Consider the following 12,417-nt stretch of genomic DNA (forward strand, 5'->3'; position numbering starts at 1 on the left):
TTTCTTGACTGTGGGCCTCCTTGTCCATGTTCCTATCGGGCGCTACCTCTTGGTGTGGAACGGAGGCTTGAAGCTCCTCTGTGCGCTGGGTGATTGGCGTGCATCATGACATTTACTCTCCCAAGCTGATGAGCTGGGGGCGGCTCTCTCATTGACCCCTGCCTTACAGATGGGACACTGGGGCTCAGAGACGTGGCTCTCATTGGAAGTATGTGCCTGGCCGCCAGAGGCGGCAGGACAGGAAGAAAGAGATGGATGGAGAGCTCCAATGCGCCCTGGCCCCAAGAAGCTACCGGAGCGCAGCCACCCAGTCAAATGACAGGCGTCTGGGCAAACCAAGAGCCCGTGTCCGGATGGTTACAGCCCACAGGCCCCGCCAAACAAAGGGAGCGCTTGTTGGCAGAGGGTGGACCAGTGAGAAGGCACGGTGCGGGCGTTGAGGGTGCACAGAAGCCACCGCTGTCTGGACATCTCCTACTGCCGCCTGGAGTGAGGACGGCGGTGACCTGCAGGCCTTGCTGTTCCTGTCGCGTGGCCCCCTTGGCTGGGCTTGACTGGGCTTGGCTCTTCCCTCCCACCGTTACCAGGAAGACCGTCTCCGCACAGCCCAGGCTGCCCCGACCGGCGCCATGAGCTCCCCAGACTAGGTGTCCGTTTGGGGAGCCAGTTTCAGGTCAGAGGGTGGCGAGCAGGCTGGCGCCTGCAAGGCCACTTCAGGAGCCCCTTGGGGCCACAGGAATGTCCACGGCCTCGATTTGGGGGTGCTGCACAGCAGCGAGGGCGAGGGTGAGGGCAAGAGCGGGTTCACAGATCCGGAGGGCTTCAGCTTCAAGTCTGAGAGCAAATTGACAGAGCAGGGAAGGGTGGCGCTCTGGGGCTGGGAAGGCCGGCCTGACACCCCAGTAGACGACCAAGGGGACTGTGTGGACTACTCGTCCTACCTGACTGACGAGCCAGATGCCATCGTGCCGCTGCCCAGCATCCAGGGACACACGTCCCCAGAAAGCGCCGCTGCCAAAGGGTCCACTGACATTTGGGCGGACCTGGAGGTCGATCCCAGTGGGAGTGGCGCCCTGGGCCCCAGCCCTGGAGAATGGCAGCAGGCCTCTGCCGGCCCTCTCCACCTCAGTGGTCCTGGGCCAGGCCCGGCCTGGGAGAATCCAGAAAAGGGGCTGGAAGAGCAGATGGAGAATCGGCGTGGATCCCCAGCAGCCCTCTGTGAAAAACCCCGCAGTGCCGTCTACCCACGAGTCTGATTCCGCAGAAGAGAGCAGCGGCTTACCACTGATGTGGGTGGGCATTCGCCGCAACGAAGGAAGCCAGGCCAAGCCCTGCAGCCCCAAGAAGCCAGCAGACACATCCAGACACGTAGACTTCCACTGCAAGGAGAGTTACCTGACCTCTGCTCCCCGCGGACTCACTCCAGTCATGGAGAGGCCGGCTGTGGGAGAGCTGGAGGACTCTCCCGGAAAGAAAATGCAGAGCAGGACCTGGGGAAAGGTGGAGGCCAGGCCCAGCTGCTCAGGAGCTGCCACTGCAGGGGCTCTGCCCTGGGGCCCTTAGAGGAGGAAGATGGCCCAGGAGAAGTCCCTAGGGGGTGCCTCTCAACTGGCCCCGGGGAGAGCCTTTACTGCCTGCAGAGAGAGACTCCCTCTGTGGAGAGAGGGCCACTCCCTCGGAGCCGGCCACCTTCCCGCCATTCTCCGGTGTACGGACACACGGGATGTCCAAGAAACCCCAAAAGCCTAAGCACAGCAACCCTGGGAAGAAACCTGCAGGAAGGAAGACCAGGGAGTCCCAGGCTGTGGCCAGAGAAGATAATGACCCAAATAGAGATGCAGTCCCAAGGGTCCACGGGAGTAGGCCTTGGGACTTGTCGCCCTCCTTTCCCTCTTCACCCTCTTCCTCTTCTGTCTCCCCCCACGCCTCCTCTCTTCCAGCACACATCTGTTTACCCATGTCCCCTCTGTCCCTTGCTCGAGGGTTATCAGGAGCCCAGGGACACTAGAATGCCCAATTGGGGTCTTCATCATAGGGGCACACGTTAAGGGGAGCACTTGGTGTGTGATGGGCATGCCTTCGGACACTCTGCAGGGGTTCTACTTCCTCCTCCATGGAGGAGCTGGGAAGGAAGGCAGGGCTGGCAGCTGGTTTGGATGAGGTGACCCCTTAAAGTGTGGGCCGCAAAGCTGGGGCATCTAAGCTCATCAACTTCCTGATTCCTCCTTCCTTAGCTGTTGCCTGAGCCACCTGGCAGGCTGCCTGCGCTATCTCAGTATCCCCAGTGTTTTCCCTGGCTGGGCTCTGCCTCCTGGCCTGGAGCTGACTGAGGGAGAAAGTGCTAATGAGATTAGGCTACGAAGTCTCCATCTTACCACAATCCTTCCCCACCTGAACTCACCGCCCGCCCCCACTGCCAGCCTGACTCAGACATTTCTGTTTTAGCTTCCCACACACAGGCCAGTGCTGCCTCGCCTGTCTGTGCGTCATGGAGAATTCAGCAGTGGTGACCCCAACATCAGAGCTCCCCAACTTCTGGGACGTTCAGAGCCCTCAGCCTACAGCCTGGGAGGCCTCGTGTCCAGACACCGTGCACCCTCCGGTGAGTCTTTCGGATTTGATAGGGGTGGAGGGGAGAGGGGTCGGGAGGGAAACCTCTGGTTCTGTCGCTTCTGGGGCTCAGCCTTGTTCCCAGGCTTCCCTGCCCACCCAGGCAGCTGTCCCACGGGAAATGAGGTGTCGACAGGACTGGCTTTAAGCCACATCCACCTCTCAGTGGGGTTTGTGTGGTAGGGGGCAATTTGGAGCAGCGCCCCAAACTCCAACTCTGGAAGGAGACTTTTGGTGGTAAGAGCCCTTTTCTGTTAAGTCCTGCTCAGCCACACTGGCCCTCCCAGGGCCTGACTGTGGCTGCCGCACTGCTGGAGTCCAACCCAGGGTCACAATGCTAGGGGGCCACAGGTACACATGGGCTTACACTGGAGAACAGGGAAGGCAGTCCCAGACGGAGGGTTGGAGTTGCTGGGCAGAGCATGGGCAACATGTTGCCAGCAGAGGGTGACGGTGCTTCACTTTAGACCCTGCTAGGCCTTTTCCACCTCACTGGGAGGCTTGGAAGCTGGATTTTGTGTTCTCTTTCAGGTGACCAGCAGCCACCTGTCCATCCTCCAAGACCAGAAAGGCAGCAGCAGCCCTCGGGAGCCCAGGACTGTCCTCGGGTAATGCTTTGTGTGGCTCTTGGAAATAGAGGTCCACACTAGATGGTGGGATCTGTGTCCAGGTTAAACTGACTTCTGCGTCCCCCACCCCCCCACCTCCACCTTCCACACCCCATGGAGAGAGGATGCCTCCTTTCCATTGAGGATTCTGTGCCAACCCACCTCACCACTGGGCTGCAGGCTATGGGGGCTGTACGGCCTGGGGGAGAGAGGGAGTCGGAGAGAGAGCAGGCCAGAATTGACTAACCATTTCTCTTCCTCTAGTGTCTGCTGGTCTAGTGCATCCAGCTGCAGAGGGAAATTGAGGACCTTACACAGCAATTAGGTATGATGGAGCCCTGGCCGGGGCAGGGATGGACAGCCGTGTCTTTCTGCAGGTGCCGGGGGCAGGGGTGGGCTGCAGGTACAGGCGGCGTCACTGGGACTGACTTTCCTCTGTGGAAGAGAACCAAGCAAAGCCTGGCCCTGGAGCCTTCTGTGCCTTTCCAGCTAGGGGTGTGCACAGACAGCAATGTGTTGTCTGAACTCCATGTACACTTGGTCCACAAGTCTGAGAGATCTCCTTCGCTTAGGACGGTTAGAGATACCACGTGTGTTTTCCCTTTAACTGCTGCCTGGTATGGCTTGTATGGATTTTTGCTTACTGGCTGGCTTATCTGTCTTTGAAACATGTTCTGAACGGTTCTTGGTTGCCCCAACACCTGAGAACCACTTTCCCACTTAGAAGGCATTTCCACATTTAATTCAGGTGATGGGTGGGTGAGTCAGTCCCAGGGCTGGTGGGGTTTCGCATTGCAGAGGTAGGTGGTTCCCCACAGGGGCAGAGGGTGGGTTTCTGTATCCCTGGGTCTGGAGTGCCCGGTTCTGCCTCTCTGTTTCAGCGGCCATGCAGTTTTCCTCACTGACAAGTTCCAGGACCTTTGAAGTGAGTATGGCACACACCATGCCCCTTCCACAATCCTGGTAGCTTAGGAGGCTGTAGCTGGCCCTGGCTGGTAGCCCTCCCTGAGCCTGCTCTGTTTCATAGGTTTGAGCCAGCATCTTCCTACAAGATGAGCAGCTGCCTTTGGAGTTCTGGAGCTGCAGCCAAGCAGGTTCCCTCTGTATCCTCTTCAGCCAGGGCTTTTGCTCTTCCACTTCCCAATGCAGTTCAAAGCAGTTTGAAATAAAGTCATTCTCATATTCTGTGGTCTGTGATCTGCCCTCTCTGCGACTGTTGGGAGTGTTGGATTCAGTGTGTTGCTCCCTTCCCTGACACTTAAAGAACAGTTCCCCTGGGGCTCTGTGGTGGGCCCTCTCCTTGCAGGGCACCTGGGCTGGCCTCTGAGCAGCAGCTCTGCACTCGGGCTCACCACAATGCCGTGGGTCTAGGTGCTGTGGGGGCCCTGCCTGGCCACAGCAGCATTTCCTGCCTTTCCCTTACATGCCCTGCTCATGTCCCTCCTCTTCTCCTCTTACTTCGGGGTCTCACAAGTCCCCTTCTTCAGCGCTATCCTCTCTCCACTTCTGCAGGAACTGATGGCCTCCTAGAACCCTGGTCTTTCTCTTCTTTTCTCCTGCAGTTCACTGTCTTGGTTTTGCCCTGTCACCATCCTTTCCATTGTGAGCATCCTTGCTCTCCCATGTGGCTTGACGCTGGTGGTCTTTCCTGCACGGTTTTTTCCGTGCTGTTGAGGACCACGTTGCAGCTTATCCTCCCACTCAGGAGACCAGTCCTCTTTTTGGAGCCATTATGTCCCTCTGGTGCCACCACACACATGGTCAGGTCATCTGGGCCAGAAACCAGGTAGCATCCTCAGTTCCTCTTAGCCCTCATATTTGAACCTCAGTTACCAAATCCCATCAGGTCTCCTCCTTAGTTTCAGTAGCCAGGCGGAGACAGAAGCCACATCCCAGTGGGTGGCTGAGCAAAAGGGAAGGTACATGGAGTGCCGAAGAAAAGGGCAGGGTAGTCTCTTGGTTGGAGGTGGGGGCACTGAGTCTGTTCTGGTGCCTGCAGGCCAACCTTGTAGAAACTGCCACTGGCAGCTACACAGAAGGTGGATTCCTCATCCTTGGTGTCCTATAGGGGGCCAACAGCCCCTTCTCCAGCCAGTCACCTCCATACCCTTGATTTGAAAATGGCAAGTGTGTGGATGCTAGGCAGGGCAAGTGTGGATGCTAGGCCCCGCTGTCTTTGATGGTCCCTGTCAAATACTGTTCCACCACCCGCAAAGGCCTCAGATTTTGTGGACGTGATATTCTGCATCCCTGATCAGTCGTTCAGACCGCCGCTTGAGGTTATACAAGATTTCCTCGAGTTCCCTGTTCTGCCTTCACCCTCCCTGAGAGTTGGGATCACCCGCTTCCTTCAGCCAGAATCCTGGGCTGGGCAGGCCCCAGATTTGGGCACAGATTCCAGTTCCACTGAGGAGGTGTGGGTAGGTTCTGCCAGCTCCCATCGCCAAGAGACTGGGTGTTGAACAGACGAAGACAATAGAAATGCAGATACCATTCAAGGTTAGTGTGTGTGTGTGTCTGTGTGTGTGTGTGTGTGTGCGCGTGGGCCTGCTTGAGCATGCCCTTGCAAGCACCCAATTGGGAATCAAATTAATCATGGGTGCTGTCCCTTGAGGGAGAAAGGGCTGATTGACAGAGTGGAGGCAGTGGTGGAGGATACCTGAAGGATGGAATGCACAAAGCAGGGCTGGGATTCACTTTTTACAAGAGTGTTTGTTCAATTCTAACACCTAGAAGGCTGTGGAGTAGGACGAATGGACATCCCCAAACACAGGGATGGGTGTCAGCTCTCAGAATGCTGGAGGTGCCACAGTAGGCTCCTGATCCTCCGCGGGATGGATGGGATGTCTCAGCACTCCCGTTGTGGGTGCAGTGATAACACCACAGTCGCTGTTGGTGCCTCATCTAGGAATTGGGGAGCTCCTGTGGGAGGATGCCCCAATGCCAGCTAAGAGAGACACGGCAGGATGGACAGTGAGGGTGGAAAGTAGGGATCGGGACTGCCCTGGGACAGCTGGTCGGTTCGGTATCCGCCTTCCCCCATACTCTCTCTGTGTCTCCCTGCCAAGTCCGTGGTGTGAGCTCAGTGAGGGGGACCGTCACACATGCGGTGGGCCAATCACAGGCCTCAGACCTGGAAATGAACTGTGATGGGGACCTACGCTATCCACCTCAAATCCCTAGCCTGAGATGGTTGGCTTAATTCCTCGGGCCAAGGCTTTGATCCTGACACAGATGGTTGTTTCTTGGGAGGATAACACAGTGGGGTGGGCTCTGGAAAGGAATCTGTCAGGGCTCTCCAGCTTGGGTTTTTGCCACCGGAGACATCTATGCAGGTTCTGGTTGGGTGAGAACTCCACCCCAGGCACTGGCCCGGGACCATGGGCCATGGTCGACAGGTGTGGAAGGGAGAAGCCTGTGGAGGGAGCGTGGAAGGCATGAACCCATCCTTTGGCGGCTGGATTTGCCAGCCCCGTCTCTCAGCACACCACCTCGGTTTCCATATTCAGATCACCTTATGCACAATAATGGGGCTGTACATGAATACCCCAGGCCATGGTCAGGCGGAGCCTTCCCGTTCTAGGGGAAATAAGTGCAGAATCCGAGGCTCCTCGGATTAGAGGAATCCACCTGGGCCCCAGTGGAGAGGAGGAGGTCCAGCACTTCCCCTCATTCAGTGTCCCGCTTTGTCTTTTCCTTCAATCCCTCCCACCAAGAGGATTGTGGGGTCCGGCCTGGAGAGCCTTAGACCCCCTCCTGCACTGTCCTGCCACTCAGTTCAGACGGGCTCCGGAGGTCTGGCGACCTGCCTGCCTGCTCTCGATGCAGCCACAGTGGCGGAGCCCTGAGCAGAATCCCACCTACACCCGGTGCCAGGGCTGCCACAGGTACATTTCCGTATGAGACTTCTTACTCTGTTGGCAGAAAAGAGCGTCTCCTCTTCAGACTCCAGCTAGGGCCGAAGGTGTGTGAGTCTCCTAGCACACCCGCCAGCCACAGTCCCCAAGGGTGGCCTTCCAGGCTGTGGTGGAGGCCCAGGGCACGGCACATGGAGATGTGGGATGGCAGTCATAGGATCATGGTGGTCATGGTGAGTAACAGCCATGAACTTTAGCCCGCCTGAAATACACTCCTGGGTGAACTCGGACAACCTCATGCACATCTGTCCTCAGCCTCCAGGCCAAGAACTCCTCCTTTTCCCCACACATTTTCCCATTACCCTTTTCCTCAAAGGATGAGGCCAACACCAGTGTTTGCCAGGTACAACCGCGTAGGCTGTGGCCGCCAGGGTGGCCGTGCAAACTCTAACTGTGGGATCCCAGGGTGCCCCGTTCTCGTGATCCCGTGTGAACGGCACCCATGTGGTTGTGCAATGTTGAAGTCCAGGTCACTACCATGCAGAGCAAGGAACGGAACGTTGGCAGGGTTTTGGAACCCTCCTGTTTGCCCCGTCCCGATCACTACCTCCCCCTTTGCACACGCCAGAGGAAATCACTCTGCTCACTTTTCCAATAATCACTCACTTTCCTTTAAGTATTAATAATTGCCATTTAATAACCCTCACCAACATATAAAAGTTAGAGGCAGTTAAATGCAAAATTATATATATGTTTGAAACAATACACAGACACACACACATACACTCTCACACATACACGCACGCACACACACACACACACACACACACACACACGGGGATAACTCAGAAGCCGGGCATTTGACAGGTATAAGGTGATCAAGCCAGGTAACTACTACCCAGGTCATGAAACTGTACATTGCACCTTTAGAGAATTGCGATCTGAGTGTCTTTCTCTGAAGGAAGCCAAATACGCATGCTACGTACTGTGTGATTCCATTTATATGACATTCTGGAAAAGGCAAAAATCTAGGAACAGAAAACAGATTGGTGGTTGCAGGGTCTGAGGGTTAAGACCAGGAGTTCACCACCAGAGGGCGTGGGGGAACCTGGGGGGGGGGATGGCGATGCTCTGTATCTATATGTAATGTGCTGGTGTTTCCATAGCTGTATGCATTTACAAAATCCCATAGACCTCTGAGTAAGTTATAGCCCAATAGTCCTAACTTTTTAGGAAATCATAATGTCAGCAATACATCTCGAATGGATAATGACATGTAGTCAATACCTTTTGTGACTACGAGGAGCGTCTTTCTCTCCCCGAATCTGTTAATGTGGAGAATTGTACCACTGTATTTTCTGAAGGGAAATTAAGTTTGTATTTCTGGGATGAAGCCGATAGTAGTCATGCCATATTAGGTATTTTCCTTTTCATATCCTGTAGGCTTCCGTGGGCTAAGATTCTGGTTCCGATTTTTACTTCTATGTCATGAGCCTGTGATTGATCTGCAATATTTCTCTAGGTGTCCTTGCAGGATTTGGTATCGACGTTATGCCACGCTCATACAGTGAGTGGAGGATTGTTTCTCCCTTTCAATTTCCTTTTCTTTTTTTCTTTCTTTCTTTCTTTTTTCTTTTTTTTTTTTTTTGAGATGGAGTCTTGCTGTATCGCCCAGGCTGGAGTGCTGCAGTGGCATGATCTTGGCTCACTGCAAGCTCCGTCTCCCAGGTTCACGCCATTCTCCTGCCTCAGTCTCCCAAGTAGCTGTGACTACAGGCGCCTGCCACCATATCCAGCTAGTGTGTGTGTGTGTGTGTGTGTGTGTGTGTATTTTTAGTAGAGACGGGATTTCACCGTGTTAGCCAGGATGGTCTCGATCTCCTGACCTCGTGATCCACCCGCCTCGGCCTCCCAAAGTGCTGGGATTACAGGCGTGAGCCACCATGCCCGGCCCCTATTTTCTGAACAAGTTTGTGTCAAATGGAAGATATGTGTTCCTAGGATGTTTGTCAGAATGTGGTGGGGAATCCTGGAGTTTATTCGTGGAAAGCCTTTAACTACTGATATCTTTCTTTCTTTTTTCTTTTTTTTTTTTTTGAGATGGAGTCTTGCTGTATCGCCCAGGCTGGAGTGCTGCAGTGGCATGATCTTGGCTCACTGCAAGCTCCGTCTCCCAGGTTCACGCCATTCTCCTGCCTCAGTCTCCCAAGTAGCTGTGACTACAGGCGCCTGCCACCATATCCAGCTAGTGTGTGTGTGTGTGTGTGTGTGTGTGTGTATTTTTAGTAGAGACGGGATTTCACCGTGTTAGCCAGGATGGTCTCGATCTCCTGACCTCGTGATCCACCCGCCTCGGCCTCCCAAAGTGCTGGGATTACAGGCGTGAGCCACCATGCCCGGCCCCTATTTTCTGAACAAGTTTGTGTCAAATGGAAGATATGTGTTCCTAGGATGTTTGTCAGAATGTGGTGGGGAATCCTGGAGTTTATTCGTGGAAAGCCTTTAACTACTGATATCTTCTTTCTTTTTTTTTTTTTTTTTTTTTTTTTTGGTTGAGACAGAGTCTTGCTCTGTCGCCCAGGCTGGAGTGCAGTGGCCCGATCTCAGCTCACTGCAAGCTCCGCCTCCCGGGTTTATGCCATTCTCCTGCCTCAGCCTCCCAAGTAGCTGGGACTACAGGCGCCCGCCACCTCGCCTGGCTAGTTTTTTGTATTTTTTTTTTTTTTAGTAGAGATGGGGTTTCACTGTGTTAGCCAGGATGGTCTCGATCTCCTGACCTCGTGATCCGCCCGTCTCGGCCTCCCAAAGTGCTGGGATTACAGGCTTGAGCCACCGCGCCCGGCCCTGATATCTTTCTGTAATGATTCTGGAACAGTTCAGGTTGGCTGTGCCTTCTTGTGTCCGTTTTGGCAGGTTTGGTTTCCTACCGATTGGTGACCTTTTGCATTGTTTTCAAACTGACTGGAGTAAAGTGGTCCATAATGCCCCCTTCATCCCAGATTGCATTTGCTTTTATTTTGGAGCCACAGGAGAGTTGCAGGAAAGCACAAGGAGCACCCCTACGTATATTCTTCAACTGAATCCTCCAGTTGTTACCACTTTCTCACATTTGCTTCATCCCTCCCTCCATCCCGTGCCCCTGTGTTTCTCTGAGCGTGTGTGTGTGCTTGTATTTTTTTTTTAATTGTTTTGTGGAATCATTTGAGATCCATTTGAATCATTTAGATCCATCATCCGTAAGTACTGCAACATGTATCGCCTACGAGAAAGCATGGTCTCCCACAAAACCTTAATGCCATCCTGACACTCAGGAAATGTAACATTGAGACCACACAGTTTTTTACTGTATGATCACATGAAACATTTTCGATTGTCCCCATGGTCCCATAGTATCCCTCATAGCTGCTTTCTAACAAAATTCTCTTTCCAACCAAACATCATGCTTTGCATTTAGTTGTGAAGTCTCTTTTGAGACAGGGTCTCCCTCTGTCGCCCACGCTGGCACGTAGTGTCGGGAACCCGGTTCACTGCAACCTCCGCCTCCAGGCTCAAGGCATCCTACCGCCTCAGCCTGCTGAGTAACTGGGGACAAAGGCAAGCCCCATCCACTCGCCTAGGTCTCCCAAAGTGATGTGATTACGGACGTGAGCCATGGTTCTTGGCCCATCAGGTCTCTTCAGCGTCCTTTAAGGAGTACTTTTTTTTTTTTTTTTTTTTGAGATGGAGTCTCACTCTGTTGCCCAGGCTGGAGCACAGTGGTTCCATTTCAGCCTACTGCAAGCTCTGCCTCCTGGGTTCACACCATTCTCCTGCCTCAACCTGCTGAGTAGCTGGGGACAAAGGCACCCGCCACCACACCCAGCTAATTTTTTGTATTTTTTAGTAGAGACGGGATTTCACCATGTTAACCAGGATGGTCTCAATCTCCTGGCCTCGTGATCCACCTGCTTAAAGTGTGCTTTAAACCAGTGCAGTTGTCAGGAAGCCCTTGAACGTAGGTTTGTCGAATGGCTTCCTTGTAATTAGACTCAGGTAGGTTTAACATTTTTGGCAGGACTACTGCATAGCAGACGTGCTGTCCTTCTCAGGGCATGACATCAGCAGATTCTCCATGTCGGTTTGTCTCATGACTGGTGATGTTCATCTTGACCATGTGGTCAGGGCACTGTTCCAGATTACTCCATTGTGAAGGTGCCATCTTCTCTTTGTATTTAATTAGCTATGTGCTGTTACTGCATGGGCACTCTGTGTGAATATCCAGTTCCCCCACAATATCCTTTTTCTATATTTTGGATGTCTGCATATGATATGGCTTGGAACCGTGTCCCCACCAAGTCTCGTGTCCACCTGTAACTTCTAATGTTGGAGGTGGGACCTGATGGGAGGTGACTGGATCACGGGGCTGGATTTCTCCGGAATGGTTTAGCAGCATTCACTTGGTACTGTCCTCGTGGTTGTGAGTGAGTTGTCATAAGTCTGCTCATTTAAAAGTGTGTGACACCTCCCCCTGTTCTCTCTCTCTTGCTCCTGCTCCTATCATGTAACATGTACCTGCTCCTGTTTTGTCTTCTGCCATGATTGCAAGTTTCTTGAGTCCTCCCAGAAGCAGAAGCCTCTGCGCTTCCCATACTGCCTGCAGAACCATGAGCTCTTCTCTTTATAAATGACTCGGTCTTGGGTATTTCGATACAGCAACACGAGAACGGACGTAACATCGTCTGTGGTTATCTCTCCCTTTTCTTTCCTGATAGCGGTGCCCTTCTCCCTTGTTTTCTTCACCAGTCTCACAAGAGTTGTAGCAATTTCATTCCTCTTCCAAACACCCAACTTCTGGTTTTGTGATTCTTATGCTGGTTTCCGCTTTCACTGATTTCTGCTTTTACCTGATGACTTCCTTCTACATTCCTTGGTCTTATGTTGGGCTTCTTCTTCAAACGTTTTCTCGTTAATTGTCTGCGATCCTCTTTTAAACACATGCTTTTAGCAGCCAACGTGTCCCTCTCAGGACTCCTGTACTTGTGCCGACAAGGGTTTAGGAGTAGTGTTTTTGTGACCATCCAGTTCCAAACATGGGAAACCGTGAAAATCGCAACTTTCATGGGATGGAATGAATACATTGCGGTATGTTAATACAACGGAATAGTATTTCAGCAACGGAAAAGTACAAAGTACTCCTCCATGGAATAATAGGCGCGAGTCTTACAAAGATAATATCGAGTGAAAGAAGCAAGGGACAACACGGACATGTTTAATGATTCCATTCCTATAACTTCAAATGACAGGCAACACTGACCTACTGTCCCGAGCCATGAGGCCCAGAGTTAGCCGACCTCTGTTGCTTG

The 12,417-nt window shown here is 53.2% G+C and overlaps 1 pseudogene; it reads left to right on the plus strand.

Moving 5' to 3' along the window:
- Nucleotides 1–629: 629 nt before the first annotated feature.
- LOC117078564 lies at nucleotides 630–4,142 on the plus strand (annotated as a pseudogene).
- The last annotated feature ends 8,275 nt before the right edge of the window (nucleotides 4,143–12,417 follow it).

The sequence above is a fragment of the Trachypithecus francoisi genome, unplaced genomic scaffold (assembly GCF_009764315.1).
Source record: "Trachypithecus francoisi isolate TF-2019V2 unplaced genomic scaffold, Tfra_2.0 Lachesis_group6, whole genome shotgun sequence".
Lineage (NCBI taxonomy): Eukaryota > Metazoa > Chordata > Mammalia > Primates > Cercopithecidae > Trachypithecus > Trachypithecus francoisi.